We start from the raw sequence: 13,364 nt of genomic DNA, 5'->3' as shown, positions 1-13,364 counted from the left end.
CTGTCAACAGAGTGGTATTATTTGCTTATCTGAGGTTGTTGATATTTCTCCCGGCAATCTTGATTCCAGCTTGTGATTCATCCAGCCTGGCATTTCACATGATGTACTCTGCATATAAGTTAAATAAGCAGGGTGACAATATACAGCCTTGAGAAACTCCTTTCTCAATTTTGAACCAGTCCATTGTTCCATGTCTGATTCTAACTGTTGCTTCTTGACCTGCATACAGGTTTCTCAGGAGGCAGCTTAGGTTGTCTGGTATTCCCATCTCTTTAAAAATTTTCTACAGTTTATTGTGATCCACACAGTGGAAGTCTTTAGCATAGTCAATGAAACAGAAGTAGATGTTTTTCTAAAATTCCCTTGCTTTTTCTATGATCCAGAAATTGTTGGCAATTTGATTTCTGGTTCTTGGGTGAGATTCAGCCTTAGAAGGTGGATCTATTCAAAGGTAGATCTTTAAATTTGGAGAACAACGTTTCACTGCTCACATAGAAGTTGTTAATAGTTATTGGTAGTGTAGTCATATTTTCTTGAGTTTGTACTGGGTACTGAGATCTCTGTGTCTTAGTGGTGCTTAATACAGCAGAGTAAATAATGCAAGTGGGCACCCTTGAGCTCACTTCTACCTGCCTGGTGATCCTACTATTCCAGGCTTTTACATAAGAGATGGTAAAACTGAGCCCAGAGAGCTTCCCAGGACAGTGCGGGCCCACAGTGAATAGGCATAGAACTGGACTGAGACTGGACTCTCCCTCATCAGATCTTCTCCAGGGGCAGGGTGGAGAGGTAATCCCCCCTTGAAATGACAGAGAAAGGCCCACAGAAGTGATGTATCCAAGGTCCATAGTTCACTATTGTCGGGTTGAAGATCAGATCTGAAGGTCAGATCTCTTGACTTCTGGCTAGTAGGTGGTGTGGGTGGGCAGGCACCTTTAGCAGATGGAAGAAACCCTCAGCCCAGAAGTTGAAGTTCAAAAATACCCACAGGGTCAGGTGTCCTTAAGCAAGGATGAAATACACAACCTCTGGCATGGTTTCAGCACTAGGACATGGAGAGCCTTTGTCTCCCAAACTTCCCCCCAATACTGGCTCACTGGTTTCAAAAAAGATATGTTTAGGAATTCATTTCTCCAAGTCACATCAAATAAGGAAAGAATTTTAATCCCAGGCATGCTTGGAACAGCATCAGAGACTGGAATAAAACCCTCAAGTTGGAAAAAATGGGGAGGAGCTGTGAAGAAAACATTCCCTTGATGGAATATTCTGCAGCCATTAAAAATTATCATATGAAGGAAGACCTTGTCTTTCAATGAAAGATGAAAAATCTTGAAATCCCTTACAGCACGTTTGCAACTATGGGCCAAAATAAAGATAAACATGTACAGAAAAGTGAAAGAAGGATGGTGGAACTATGGGTGTTTCTCCACCTTCTTTTTTGTGTTTTCCAAAGACTATAAAATGTTTCAGTTCAGGAAACATTTATCTTGAGCACTTGCTAACTTCTCCCTTACTTCTGAAGAGAAGAAATGATAAAATTTCAAAAAACAAGTCAGTAAACTCATTCTTTTGACTTTCGAGAAGACAGCATTGCCTATGGCAAATTTCTCCAATGACAGCAATAATTATTACTATATCAACAGCGGCTTCACATGCCTGGCACTGTTCTAAACATCTACCCTCACAGAAACTGGCCTCGCCAGAGGCTTTCTATAGAGGGATTTGGAATCAGCCTGTTTTCAGCTCTAATCCATGCTCTGTCATTTCCCAGCTTTGCTTCTCTGTACCTCCATTTCCTCATCTGTAAAATGGAGATTTTAAAAGGGATTATCCCCAGTGCTGTGTCCATGCATGCTCAGTTGCTCAGTCATGTCCGGTTCTGTGATCCAATGGACTTTAGTGCACCAGGCTCCTCTGTCCATGAGATTTCCTAGGCAAGAATACTGGAATGGCTTGCCATTTCCTTCTCCCAGGGATCGAACCTGCATCTTCTGTGTCTCCTGCATTGGCAGGTGGATTCTTTACCGCTGAGCCACCTGGGAAGCCCATCTCTAGTGTTGCAGTGAGGATTAAATGATAATGTATCTGTAAAGGGTTTAGAGCAGTGCCTGGTGCACAATGATTTGACTTGGTAATTGTTGACTGTACTTTTGTTTATATATCGTTTCTCGTCTGAGCCTCACCATGTCCTCATGGGAGAAGGCTCTGTTATTGACCTGTTGACAGATGACGGTGAAATGACTGGCCCAAGGCCATATGGTTATTGTGGGGAAGAGCTGGGGTGGGTCTCACATCCCTGTGGTCTGCTGCCTGCCTCTCCAGGAGTCCCAGGCTTGGCATAACTGGTTTAGCTGGTGAAGGCTGCAGGCTCTGCCATTGCTGCCCTACCCATCTGCTCTGATATCCTTCAGATTTCAACCCTGTCTTGCCCATCACGAAGGAGGGCAGCTACTAGTGTCTGGGTGTGACTCGCAGTGCTGTGTAACCCCAGGTAGCTGGCAGAGCCGCCTGAACCTCACTCTGGACATCTGTAAAGAGGGGACCAGGCATTATATTCAGGCTTCACTCCATGGTATTAGAAAGGAGCACTGCTCTGGGAGTCGGGAGCCTGATTCTTCTCTCTCTCTTCCTCCTCTGGGCTCCAGCCTTCTGGTCTGTCAAATGGGCATGGGACAAGTTGGTCCCTGAGCTGCTGTCCAGCACCAATAATGGAATTCTGTATGAATTCCAAGGAGGAGAGTGGCTACAAATGCATCCACTTGATGTTGATGGGGCTTTTTCTCTGGTAAGCTTCCTTAGTCTGGCTGTTTCTCCAGTGTATTTCTCCAGGCCCTCCCTCTTCAGAGCCTAAGGAAAGAGGGTAGGAGAAGCCTGAAACTGACTCTTCACAGCTCTGTACACATGACTCGGAGACAATGGCCCAAGGCCTTGCGGGGGCGGGGCCTCTGGAATCTGATCACTGCTATATTCTCTCTCTGGTCAATTTGGTCCCCGGAAGCAGATTTGAAAACCAAGATGGAAGTGCAACTTATGGGGGTAACAGCTGCAAGAAAAAGAGGTGCGCCTTCAGACTAGGGTGCAAGTCTGACATCTGTGAAAGGAGAGGAGACTGGGTAAGAGGAGCAGCGATGCAGCTCGAAGGAAGTCTGGCCAGAGCCACAGGGAGCTCCGGGCCCAAGACTTCCTGCAGAGGAGTCTCATGCTGGGTGGAATACAGGCCCTGGTTCCCCACTGTGCCCAGTCATCAGCCGAGCCTCCCGGGAGGAGAGTGGCCTCAGCTCAGACACTGTGGCCGACTGAGAGGGCGCTGCAGTGGGAGGCTCTCAGGGACTGCAGTCCAGAGCGGCAGGCACCTCCCTTCAGCTGCTGCATGTTTTTCTTGATTCATTTAATAAACACAGCTCTGGGCTATGTGCCAGGTACTCATCTGCACACTTTACAAATATCACCTTAGTTAATCCTCACACTCACCTTCTGACTCGTCAGTATCGTGAGCCCCATTTTCAGGGGAGGAGACTGAGCCCAGAGAGGTTAAGTAACTTGCCCAAGGCGTTACAGCCAGTAGGTGGTGAGCCATGGGTCCAGTCCAGACAGCCCGCTCCAGAGCCTGTGGTCTCACCACTCTGCCTTGCTGCCTCCTCTCCTGGGAACCTTTCCATTCTCATTCCTCATTGGCTCCGGAGCTCAGAGCCTCAACAGACTTCAGGAAAGGGCCTGAATAGTGCAGCTGAGGGTGTGGCAGGGTCCCACATGCTCCTGGAGCTTCTGCCCTGTTCCTGCAAGGCCTCTCACCGTAAGGCCTTTGCAGATACTGTTTCTGCTGCCCAGAGCATGCTTTCCCTCCCTCTTTGCCTAGTTAACCCCTCCTCCACTGCTGCCCTGCTCGACTCTAAGATCTAGCTCAGGACAGAGATGATATGCAGTGGAAGGAGCGATAATACTAGCTGACATTTATTGAGCACTTATTATGTGCCAGGAGCCAAATCCAACCCTTTCTGTGGATTACCTCATTTAATCATCACAACAGTCTTTGAAGTGGGGGCCCACAGCTATCCCCATTTTACAGATGAAGAAACCAAGACTCAGAGAGGCAAAGTGACTTGCCCACGGAGACCCAGCTAGGTGCCAGGATTCAAACCCTGATCTTGAATATACAATCCCTCTTTCTAACAGGGCCAGAGGTGCCAAAGGGAGTCTCCCTCTTCCACACCCACCCAGGGCTGACTGCTCCTTAATGGGGGTGGGGGCCCATATCTGTTCCATTCACTGCCACATCCTATCACCTACATAGTGCTGGGCAAATAATAAGTGCTCAATAAATATGTATCTTAAATGAATGAATAAACTGACTAGAACAACCTTGTGATCCATCTCCCCCAACTCACCTTGATCCTTTTTGGCCTGAGCTTGGGTTAGTTCATCAACCCTCAAGGTTTTCCTCTCCTTTGGGGGATCATTGAATCCCTATCCTGACTACCACAGTCCTTGACCTTGCCCCATTAGAGTATCTTTCCTTCCAAGTTTGAGATGTTCCTGAACCATGGCAAGGTCACCCTTTAAGCAACTCCCTGAAACCTCTGAAAAGGGCTGGTTGCAAGAATCTGATCACTGGGCTGCCTGCCAGGTCAGGGGGCCTTGGGACAAGCCCTCAGCATGTGTAAGGGATGGAGAGGCTAAACAGCCGCTCACAAGAGCCTCACATTGAAGCAAGTGAGATAGTTCAGAGTTTGGGCCTGGGTTACCCTGAGCCAAGTGTTAATCCCAGCTGTGCCTCTTCAGACTGTGTAATTTTAGGCAAGCCACTTTGCCTCTATGTGCCTCTGCGTCAACTTTGTAAACTGAGGCTAAATAGAGCTCTATGAGGCCGGGTGCATAATCAACATTTGATAAATAGAAGCTCTACTTGAACAGCCTTCAGGATATCAGCATCATTCCCTGCCTATCCTTGTTTGGCAGTTGGGGAAACTGAGGCATGGAACAAGCAAGTGCCTTCTTTGGGACTTTCAGGCTGCTGCCTGCCAGATCAAGGCTGGCTCCTTCACCCCACAGTGGCCTCTCCTGCCTCCATCTCTTCCCCATCAGCCGAGCTGAGAACCATCCCTGGCAGATGCTAAGGCGGCTGCCGAAGCTGCAGAGTTGGCATTTCCGGGCTCCCAGGGCTCCTGGCACAGAGGAATCAAACCTTCTCTGCACCCTCTAGCTCTGCCTCCTGCTTCTGCTTCTGCTCATATACCAGCTGGGACCCATCAGCTTCTGGAGAAAGCCAGGAGGTGGCCCAGGTGCATGGAGGCAGGGGGCTGTCAGTATTGACCTGTGCCTGACCCCAGACTAGTGGACAGACTCCTAAGAAGTCAGAACACCCACAGGCTCCAAGTGCACACCTTCACAGCCTCCCCTCTCTCTCACTCTAGCTGTAGAGGGCTAGGGGAGCAGAGAGGTTAAAAGCATGGATGGCCTGGGTTCAGATCCCTCCTCTGCTGCTTACTGATGAGTTATCTGCCCTGGGCAACTTACCTATCCTCTTTGTACCTCCCCCTCTTCAGCTGTCAAAGGAGGATGCTAATGGTACCTCCCTCACAGAGCAGGTGGGAATCCAGTGAGATGTTTAGGATGCTCATTCACATACGGTTGGTACTCAGTAACACCAGCCATTTTGAATGTGGAGTCCACTCTGTCTGTTGACCTCTTAAACCTTTCAGCCCCAAGGAGTATCTCCTCTCGACTCCTGAGGCTCTAATGGTCAAGGCCCTGCAGTGAAATCCCACTGACCTGGCACGTGGTAGGGGCTCATTAAAAGGTCTTCTTGGCTGTGATACAGGAGCTTCCCTGGTGGCTCAGACGGTAAAGAATCTGCCTGCAATGCAGGAGACCTGGGTGCGATCCCTGGGTCAGCAAGATCCCCTGGAGAAGAAAATGGCAACTCACTCCAGTATTCTTGCCTGGACAATCCCATGGACAGAGGAGCCTGGTGGGCTACAGTCCATGGGGTCGCAAAGAGTTGGACACGGCTGAACAACTTCTCTTCTTCCTTGGCTGTGATACAGCCTGAACTCATGGAATTTTCATGACCGCTTTTGGAGGTAGTATGATGACACTCACATTATAAAGGACCACATAGCACAGAGAAGTTAAGAAATTGCCCAAGGGCTCACAGCTAGTAAGTCTGCAGATATTTACTGAGCATCTACTTTGTGCCAGGCACTGCGCTCAGAACTGATGATGCAGCAGTGGACAGAACAAAGACCTGCTCTCATGTCCATCCTACTGTGCTGACAGATAATAATAAACAGGTAGATATGCCAGCTTCCTGAAGCATCAGGAAGACAAGTGACATGAGGCAGAGATAGAATGGGGCTGTTTTGGATGGGGTGGGTAAGGAACCTCTCTGAAGAGATGATGTTTGCATAGAGTCCAGAAGGCAGCAGGTGCTTGGTTGGGACACAGGGAATCCACACTTGTGTTGGCTGCGGCAGGTGCAGTCCGCAATCCTAGAGATCCCAGGTTCGGGGGCACCTAGAACCTACCTGTCTGGGTTGGCTTCAAAGTGGATAGTGATTCCCTCTGCTTCAGCTGGCCCACCTCTGCAGAGGAGTTAAAAGAACAGGGCAAATGACTTAACTTCTCTGGGTCTTGCTTTTCTTACCTGTCAAATGTGCATTGATAAGCACATCACACACTGCGGAGAGAGGAGATGCTTAACAGAGACAATCCACGGAAAGTGCTGAGCACAGAGCCGGGCAAAGCAGAGGAACCTAACCCTCGGTGACTGGAGTGGACAGGTGACCTTCCTTTCAATTGCCCAGAGCCTTCCAACGACCTGATCTATGAGTCCCCTCCTCCTACTAGCAGGGTCGGTACTGGCCTCCCCCACGTCCTCTGACATGTGATGAGCCCTAGGCCCATGACATACTGGCTAGAGCATGGCAGCCTCTATATTGAGTGTCCAAAAGCACCAGGGACAAAGGTCAGGGACTCAGCCTCCAGCGTTGGCCTTGGGGCTCATTTAGCAGGGACATCTCCTTCAGGCCAGGCCTTTGACCTTTTTTTTTTCTCCTTATTTTGGGGAGTGGGGCACAGAAGCCTCTTATCCTGGTGTCTGACCCTCTTGGAGATTCTTCAAGCGTGTTTGCTACCATGGATCCTTGATGACTCAGCAGCCATTGTCTGGAAACTCCGGTGTGCGTGGTGCATGTGTGCATGCTGAGTTGCTTCAACTGTGTCTGACTCTTTGAGACCCTATGGCTTGTAGCCTGCCAGGCTCCTCTATCCATGGGATTTTCCAGGTAAGAATACTGGAGTGGATTGTTATGCCCTCCTTCAGGGGATCTTTCCAACCCAGGTATCTAACCCGGAGTCTCTTATATCTCCTGCATTGGCAGGTGGGTTACCACTAGTGCCACCTGGGGAAGCTAGAAACTCCAGTAGTAATATTTTTCCCAAATTGAGTGGAATACCACAAGTTCCATCCTTCTGGTCCAGAATGGCTCCTCAGGGATGTGAAGACACCCAGTTCTTTCCAAGTTCACTCCAAGGGCAGTGGCCTGGGGCTGCTTCTGTTGGTGTTCCCAACTCCCAGCACGAGATGACTCAGAGGAAAGTCTTAGTACCTGTTCACGGTGAGCAAATTAGTGGTACAGGATATGCTTTTCACATACCTGCCCATCCTGGCTACTTCCTTCAACCATGTTCCAGTTTTTTTGCTGTTTTTCTGAAAGTGTGGGGGTCCAGAACTGAACACAGAACTCCCCAAAATACATAAGCGGAGCTGAGCAGAAAGGGACTCTCACCTTCCTCATTCTAGATATTGAACTTCGAATAACTTGTCCAGATATTTCATAAGCTTTTGGTGACTGTTTGCCCTGCTGACATACATTCAGCTGTTCGGTTTTTATGCCTCCCTGTACTCTTGTTGTTGTTCAGTCACTCAGTCCTGTCCACTCTTTGCAACTCCATGGATTGCAGCACACCAGGTTCCCCTGTCCTTTACTATCTCCTGGAGTTTGCTCGAACTCATGTCCATTGAGTCAATGTTGCCGTCCAACCATTTCATCCTCTGTCGCCCCTTCTCCTCTTGCCCTCAGTCTTTCCCAGCATCAGGGTTCTTTTCCAATGAGTTGGCTCTTTGCATCAGATGGCCAAAGTATTGGAGCTTCAGCTTCAGCACCAGTCCTTCCAATGAATATTCAGGGTTGATTTCCTCTGGGATTGACTGGTTTGATCTCTTTGCTGTACAATGGACTCTCGAAAGTCTTCTCCAGCACCACAGTTTGAAAGCATCAGTTGTTCGGCGCTCAGCCTTCTTTATGGTCCAACTCTCACATCCCTACGTGACTGCTAATGCACTGTTGCTGTTTAATGCACTGTTGCTGTGCTGTCCTGCACTGTTGCTCGACCTCATTTTACTGCCTGTTTGCCCTTAATCTCATTCTGACAATGGCATTGCCTCCTCCCCACTCCAAGGAATGGCAAATTGACTTCAGCTTAAGAATCCATGTTGATTGGTTGGTAGCTATAGCCCAGAGCATAGTGCTGAGATAGATTCTGGAACTGAGTTTGGGCTCAGTGTGGGAGACTGCTCCAATTGATTAATGATGTCTGCCAAGATACAGGAATGGAAATGTTAGTTTTCTTGAGATACACTTGTCATTCCCCATCACAGATGCTCCTAACCTGGGGTCCATAGAAATAATACAGGAGGCCCCATTAACTGAGATAGAAAAAGGATTGCACCTTCAATTTCACTAGCTTCTTTCTGAAATTTATCATTCCTTCTGTAATGAATGCAGGCCACAGATCATCGTGGCATTAACAGGGCCTGTAACATTGTCACTAATAGAAATCACAGATATTTTCTTGTCGCATTACAGATGTTCCAGATAACTTGAAATAACATTTACACTCATCATGACTTGGAAATTGCAACAGTTTTTTGCTAAATCCTTGTGCTATAATGCATAATCAAGAAGCATATGTATTACTGTAATGTAGATTTATTTTGAATATTTTGATAACTTTAAATATATAGGTTTCCTTTGTAATGCTATATATTTTATGAATTTAAAGACATTATTCTGAGAGAGGTTCATAGGCTTCATCAGATATCAAAGGGTTTCATGAACTCTGGACCATCAGGTTTTAGGAGCTCCCTGCCTTTCCAAGGGAACCTTTCTGAGTTCCCTCCAGTATCCTGGGTCCATGAGGGGAGCAGGAAGGTGAGATGAAGTTCTTCAGGCCAGGAGAAGCTGACCACACAGCCAGCTTCTGGGTCAGCCACCCTGAGGTGCTGTGAGAGGTGATGGACCAGCAGAAGTGGTTGGAGGTGATATAGGAAGTGAGAGAGAAGAGGTTATGCAGGTGACTTCTGGGCCAAGGCTGGGCTATCTTATCTCAGGGGGGAGAAGCTGGTGTTTGCCAAGGTGATGCGAGGGAAGGAGCCTGAGCCTGACCTTCTAGAGGTGTAGTGAAGTTCTAGCCTTAGAGAAGTCCTAGATCATCCTCCCTTATGAGCTCAGAGGCCTTGGACTGCAGGAACCTATAGCCTGGGAGAGGAGAGGCCCTTGTCACAGGGGAAAGGGGGTTCAAATCCCTTCATGCAGCATAGACAGGTTACCAGTCATCACCTCATTCATTCACTCACTCATGTAAGTGACTGGTAATGTGCCAGGACCTAGGCTGGGCACTAGGCAAAGGGACATGTATGCCATTCCGCCCTCCCTTCATAAGACTCAAGCCAAGCCAGTGACAACGTAGAGGCTTGATGCTTTGATGGGTCCATGGGGTTCCCTCACGCAGTCCGGAGGGATTAGGGGAGGCTCTCTGGAAGAGGTGGTCTCTCAAGTGAGTAGACATGAACAAGGTCTGTGGATGCTCAGGAAAGGTTCTCAGGCAGCATGGGCAGCAGCATGTGCAGAGGAGCTGAGGAAGAAAGAGGCCACGGGGGCATTCTGTTTGGGGGTTGGAGGTGGTGAGAGATGGCTGGGAGGTCACGCAGGAAGCCTGGAAGCCATGCGGACAGCTCCCTGGCTGTGGTGAGGAAGGGGTGTGGGCTCCTGCTGCCCCATCTGTCAGTGGCAATGAGCTGTGACTTCAATGGCCTGGGGAAGTTCAAGGTCACCGTCTGGGGTGGCAGAGGTGGGGGAGCTAGGGGCCATCCTCTCACCAGGGCTGGCAAAGGCCAACTGGGAAGCTGGGGCCCATGCCTGCCCACACTGCAGCCTCCATGAAGGTCCTTCTGCTCCGAAGGCCTGCGTGGGCCCTGTTCCTTTATTTATGGGCTGCGTGAGCAATTTGCTCCTTGCTGGCCGGCTGGCTGGGTGTGTGATGTGGGGATTACTCACGCCCCAGTTGTGGTCCGGCCTCTGCAGGCTGCGGGGTAATGAGTGAGGTAATTAAGTGTAAAAGACAGGAGCAGGCAGGGGAGGGTTGAGGGGGGCGAGCAGTCACTGGTTCTTTTCAGGAGCAGGGGAGTGAGATAATGTAGGATAATAGCTCAGCCAGGCCCTGCCCAGGCAGCCCGGCCTGTGCTGAGAGGTGCCCCCCAAACAGCCAAGACAATTCAGCTTTTTCAGGGGAAATGGGGGGGCTTGGGCAGGGCCTGGCTCCCGGGGACAGCTGTATGGAAATGACAGCGCCTCTCCTTGGATCTGTCCTGTGTTGGCTGAGGGTACGGAGCCGGTGCCTTTGGCTGGGGTTGAGGCTAAGAAGTGGCTAGGACGAGGAAAGTAGATGAGTCAAGATGGGAGACTGAGCTGTGTGTGGGGAGAGAAGAGAGGTACTGAGAACAGTCGGTGAGGTTGTTGGTGGCTCCAGAGTCTGACTCACTGGGTCGGAACTGTGGCTTTGTCATTGATTAGCTGTGTGACATCAGCCTATTGTGTTCCCTCTCTGGGCCTCATCTGTAAAGTGGGGGCGTCCAAACGGTCCTTACCTCACAGGGGCATTTGGAGGATTAGCAAGATGATGCATAGCACCTAGCACACAGTGAATGATCCATGTGGGCTTGAGAGTCAAGTCCACAAGCAGAGGGCATTGGTCATTCCTTTAGTGGATACATATGTACAGAGTGTCTGACGTAGTCTCATGGTTCTGGATGCTGGGAAAACAGTAATGAATAGAACAGAGTCCCTGGACTTCCTTGGTGGTCCAGTGGTTAAGAATCCACTTGCCAGTGCAGGTGACGTGGGTTCAATCCCTAGTCTGGGAAGATGCCACATATTAAGTGGAGCAACTGAGCCTGCCAGCCACAGCTACTGAGCCCATGCTCCAGGGCCCATGTTCTGCAACAAGAGAAACCACCCCATTGAGAAGCCCATGCACCACATGAAGAGCCTGCATGCCCCAACTAGAGGATGCCCGCGGCTGCAATGAAGACCCAGCTCAGCCAGGGGAAAAAAAAAGAAGAGTCCCTTTCCTCTTGGAGCTGACGTTCTAAGAGGGGAGACCTTTCATCATTAAACACATAAACATGTAAGGTCACACCAATGATCCCACTTCTGAAAATGTATTCTGTGGATGTGTATGGACACATGTGAAATGAATACATTCAAGGTTATTCACTGCAGTCTTGTTTAGCCCAGTTTAATCTTGTTTCACCTCAGATGCAGTCTAAATTCCATCATTTAAATGAAGTTAAATGAGGTTAAATGAAGTATGGATGAGACAGAGGAAGACTATACAACTACAAAAAGGGTGAGGTCACTTTTTATGTACTGATACAGAAAGATCTCCAAGATATATTGACAAATAAAAGGGATGTCAGGAATACTTTGAGTAAAAGAGGGGGGAAATAAAAAATATTTTAATACCAGCTTGCATATGTAACAAACTAATAGTAATACTTGTTAACTGTGTACAGGACCAGGATTGGAATGAGATGGGTGGGAGGGAGATTTTTCACTATGTTCTTTTCTATAGTTTTAATTTTTGTACTAGTGCAGAAAAATTTTTTTTTAATTCAGCTTCCTCTTTCCTCCTTCCCTTTTCCAATATTTGTTGGAGGTGGTGGGCAGGATGTGGGACCAGTCATGGAAAAGCAGCTGAGTGAGGACGGGTCAGAGAAGGGAATCATAGATATGGAAATGGGAAAGGCTAGTGTGAACCCAGTGGTGCTGGGGGAATCAGTGTGAGCTAATGGCATTTGATAAGTGTAGACAGATAAGCATAGATATAAATGTGTGTGTCTGTGCCCCATACATGTGTTTCTCAGTCCTATCCACAAAGAGAACCTAGGAGCACTAATACCCGCATAGCAATGAGTACTCATAACACCAAATCTTGGTTGCTAAATGTAGCATTGTCCACTGAAAGGAACCAGGAATCCTTGGGAAAATGACTGACTTGAGAGCTGGGCCAAGGAAAGTACACAGTAAGCCTGGAACATCTACTTTGTCTGTAAAATAAGTAGAAGTGCTCAAGTAATGCTGGGGACATGTCAACAGAGCCTAGGAGCTACTGGGATGATATGAGCATCAGAAAAAATGATGACAGTGAATAAATGATTACAACACACCCGAATAAAAATCAAGTTCTATGGAGATTTCCCTGGTGATCCAGTGGCTAAGACTCTAAGCTCCTAAAGCAGGGGCTCTGGTTCAATCCTTGGTCAGGGAACTAGATCCTGCATGCCACAACTGGGGAATCCCACAGGCTGCAACTAAGACCTGGTGTGCGTGTGTTGTAAGTTGATCAGTTGTGTCCAACTCTTTGTGACCACAGGGACTGTAGCCTACTAGGTTGCTCTGTGCATGGGATTTCCCAGGCAAAAGTACTGGAGTGAGTTACCATTTCCTTCTCCTGGGGATCTTCCCAACCCAGGGACTAATTTAGTGGCTGAAAACAAGATCCATTTAGCTCACAACTCTATGAGTCCCAAGTCTGGCACAGTCAGTTCAGTTTAATTGCTCAGTCGTGTCCGACTCTTTGTGACCCCATGGACTGCAGCACGCCAGGCCTCCCTGTCCATCACCAACTCCCGGAGTTTACTCAGACTCATGTCCATTGAGTCAGTGATGGCATCCAACCATCTCATCACACAGTCAACTATGCCATATAACCTAACCTAATCACGGGAGTGAACTCCATCATAGTCACAGTCCAGGGGATTATGCTGGACAGGCACATCTAGGGGGTTGGAAATCTTGAGTGCCATCTTAGAATTCTTCCTGCCGTAGTGGGAGTTAAGGAACAAGGAAACCAGTGGGGCTGTACAAGAGTAATCAAGGGGAGGAGGGGTAGGAGACAGCTGAGTATCTCAGGTACCATAGAGACCACTGGGAGACTGAGGTCTAGAAAGTGACCTTGGGTAGTTTTGCTCCTGAGTAAGGGGCCATGGACTCACTTGAAATACAGAGCAACCCTGAGGTACG

The 13,364-nt window shown here is 48.6% G+C and overlaps 1 long non-coding RNA gene across 2 annotated transcripts in view; it reads left to right on the top strand.

Moving 5' to 3' along the window:
* LOC110141830 (uncharacterized) overlaps positions 1-13,364 on the top strand; it is a 57,691-nt gene that overhangs the window by 26,826 nt on the left and 17,501 nt on the right. Inside the window, exon 1 of one of the 2 annotated variants that reach the window (XR_011489589.1) lies at positions 11,602-11,688. The exons of the other annotated variant lie outside the window; for it this stretch is intronic. This is a non-coding gene — a long non-coding RNA (uncharacterized lncRNA). Of the gene's footprint in view, positions 1-11,601; positions 11,689-13,364 lie in introns of those variants that run through there. 2 annotated transcript variants of the gene reach the window in all.

Source organism: Odocoileus virginianus, chromosome 9 (genome assembly GCF_023699985.2).
Source record: "Odocoileus virginianus isolate 20LAN1187 ecotype Illinois chromosome 9, Ovbor_1.2, whole genome shotgun sequence".
NCBI classification, from domain to species: domain Eukaryota; kingdom Metazoa; phylum Chordata; class Mammalia; order Artiodactyla; family Cervidae; genus Odocoileus; species Odocoileus virginianus.
The sequence above is the reverse complement of the archived record's forward strand: the minus strand, read 5'-3'. Positions and strand labels throughout refer to the sequence as shown.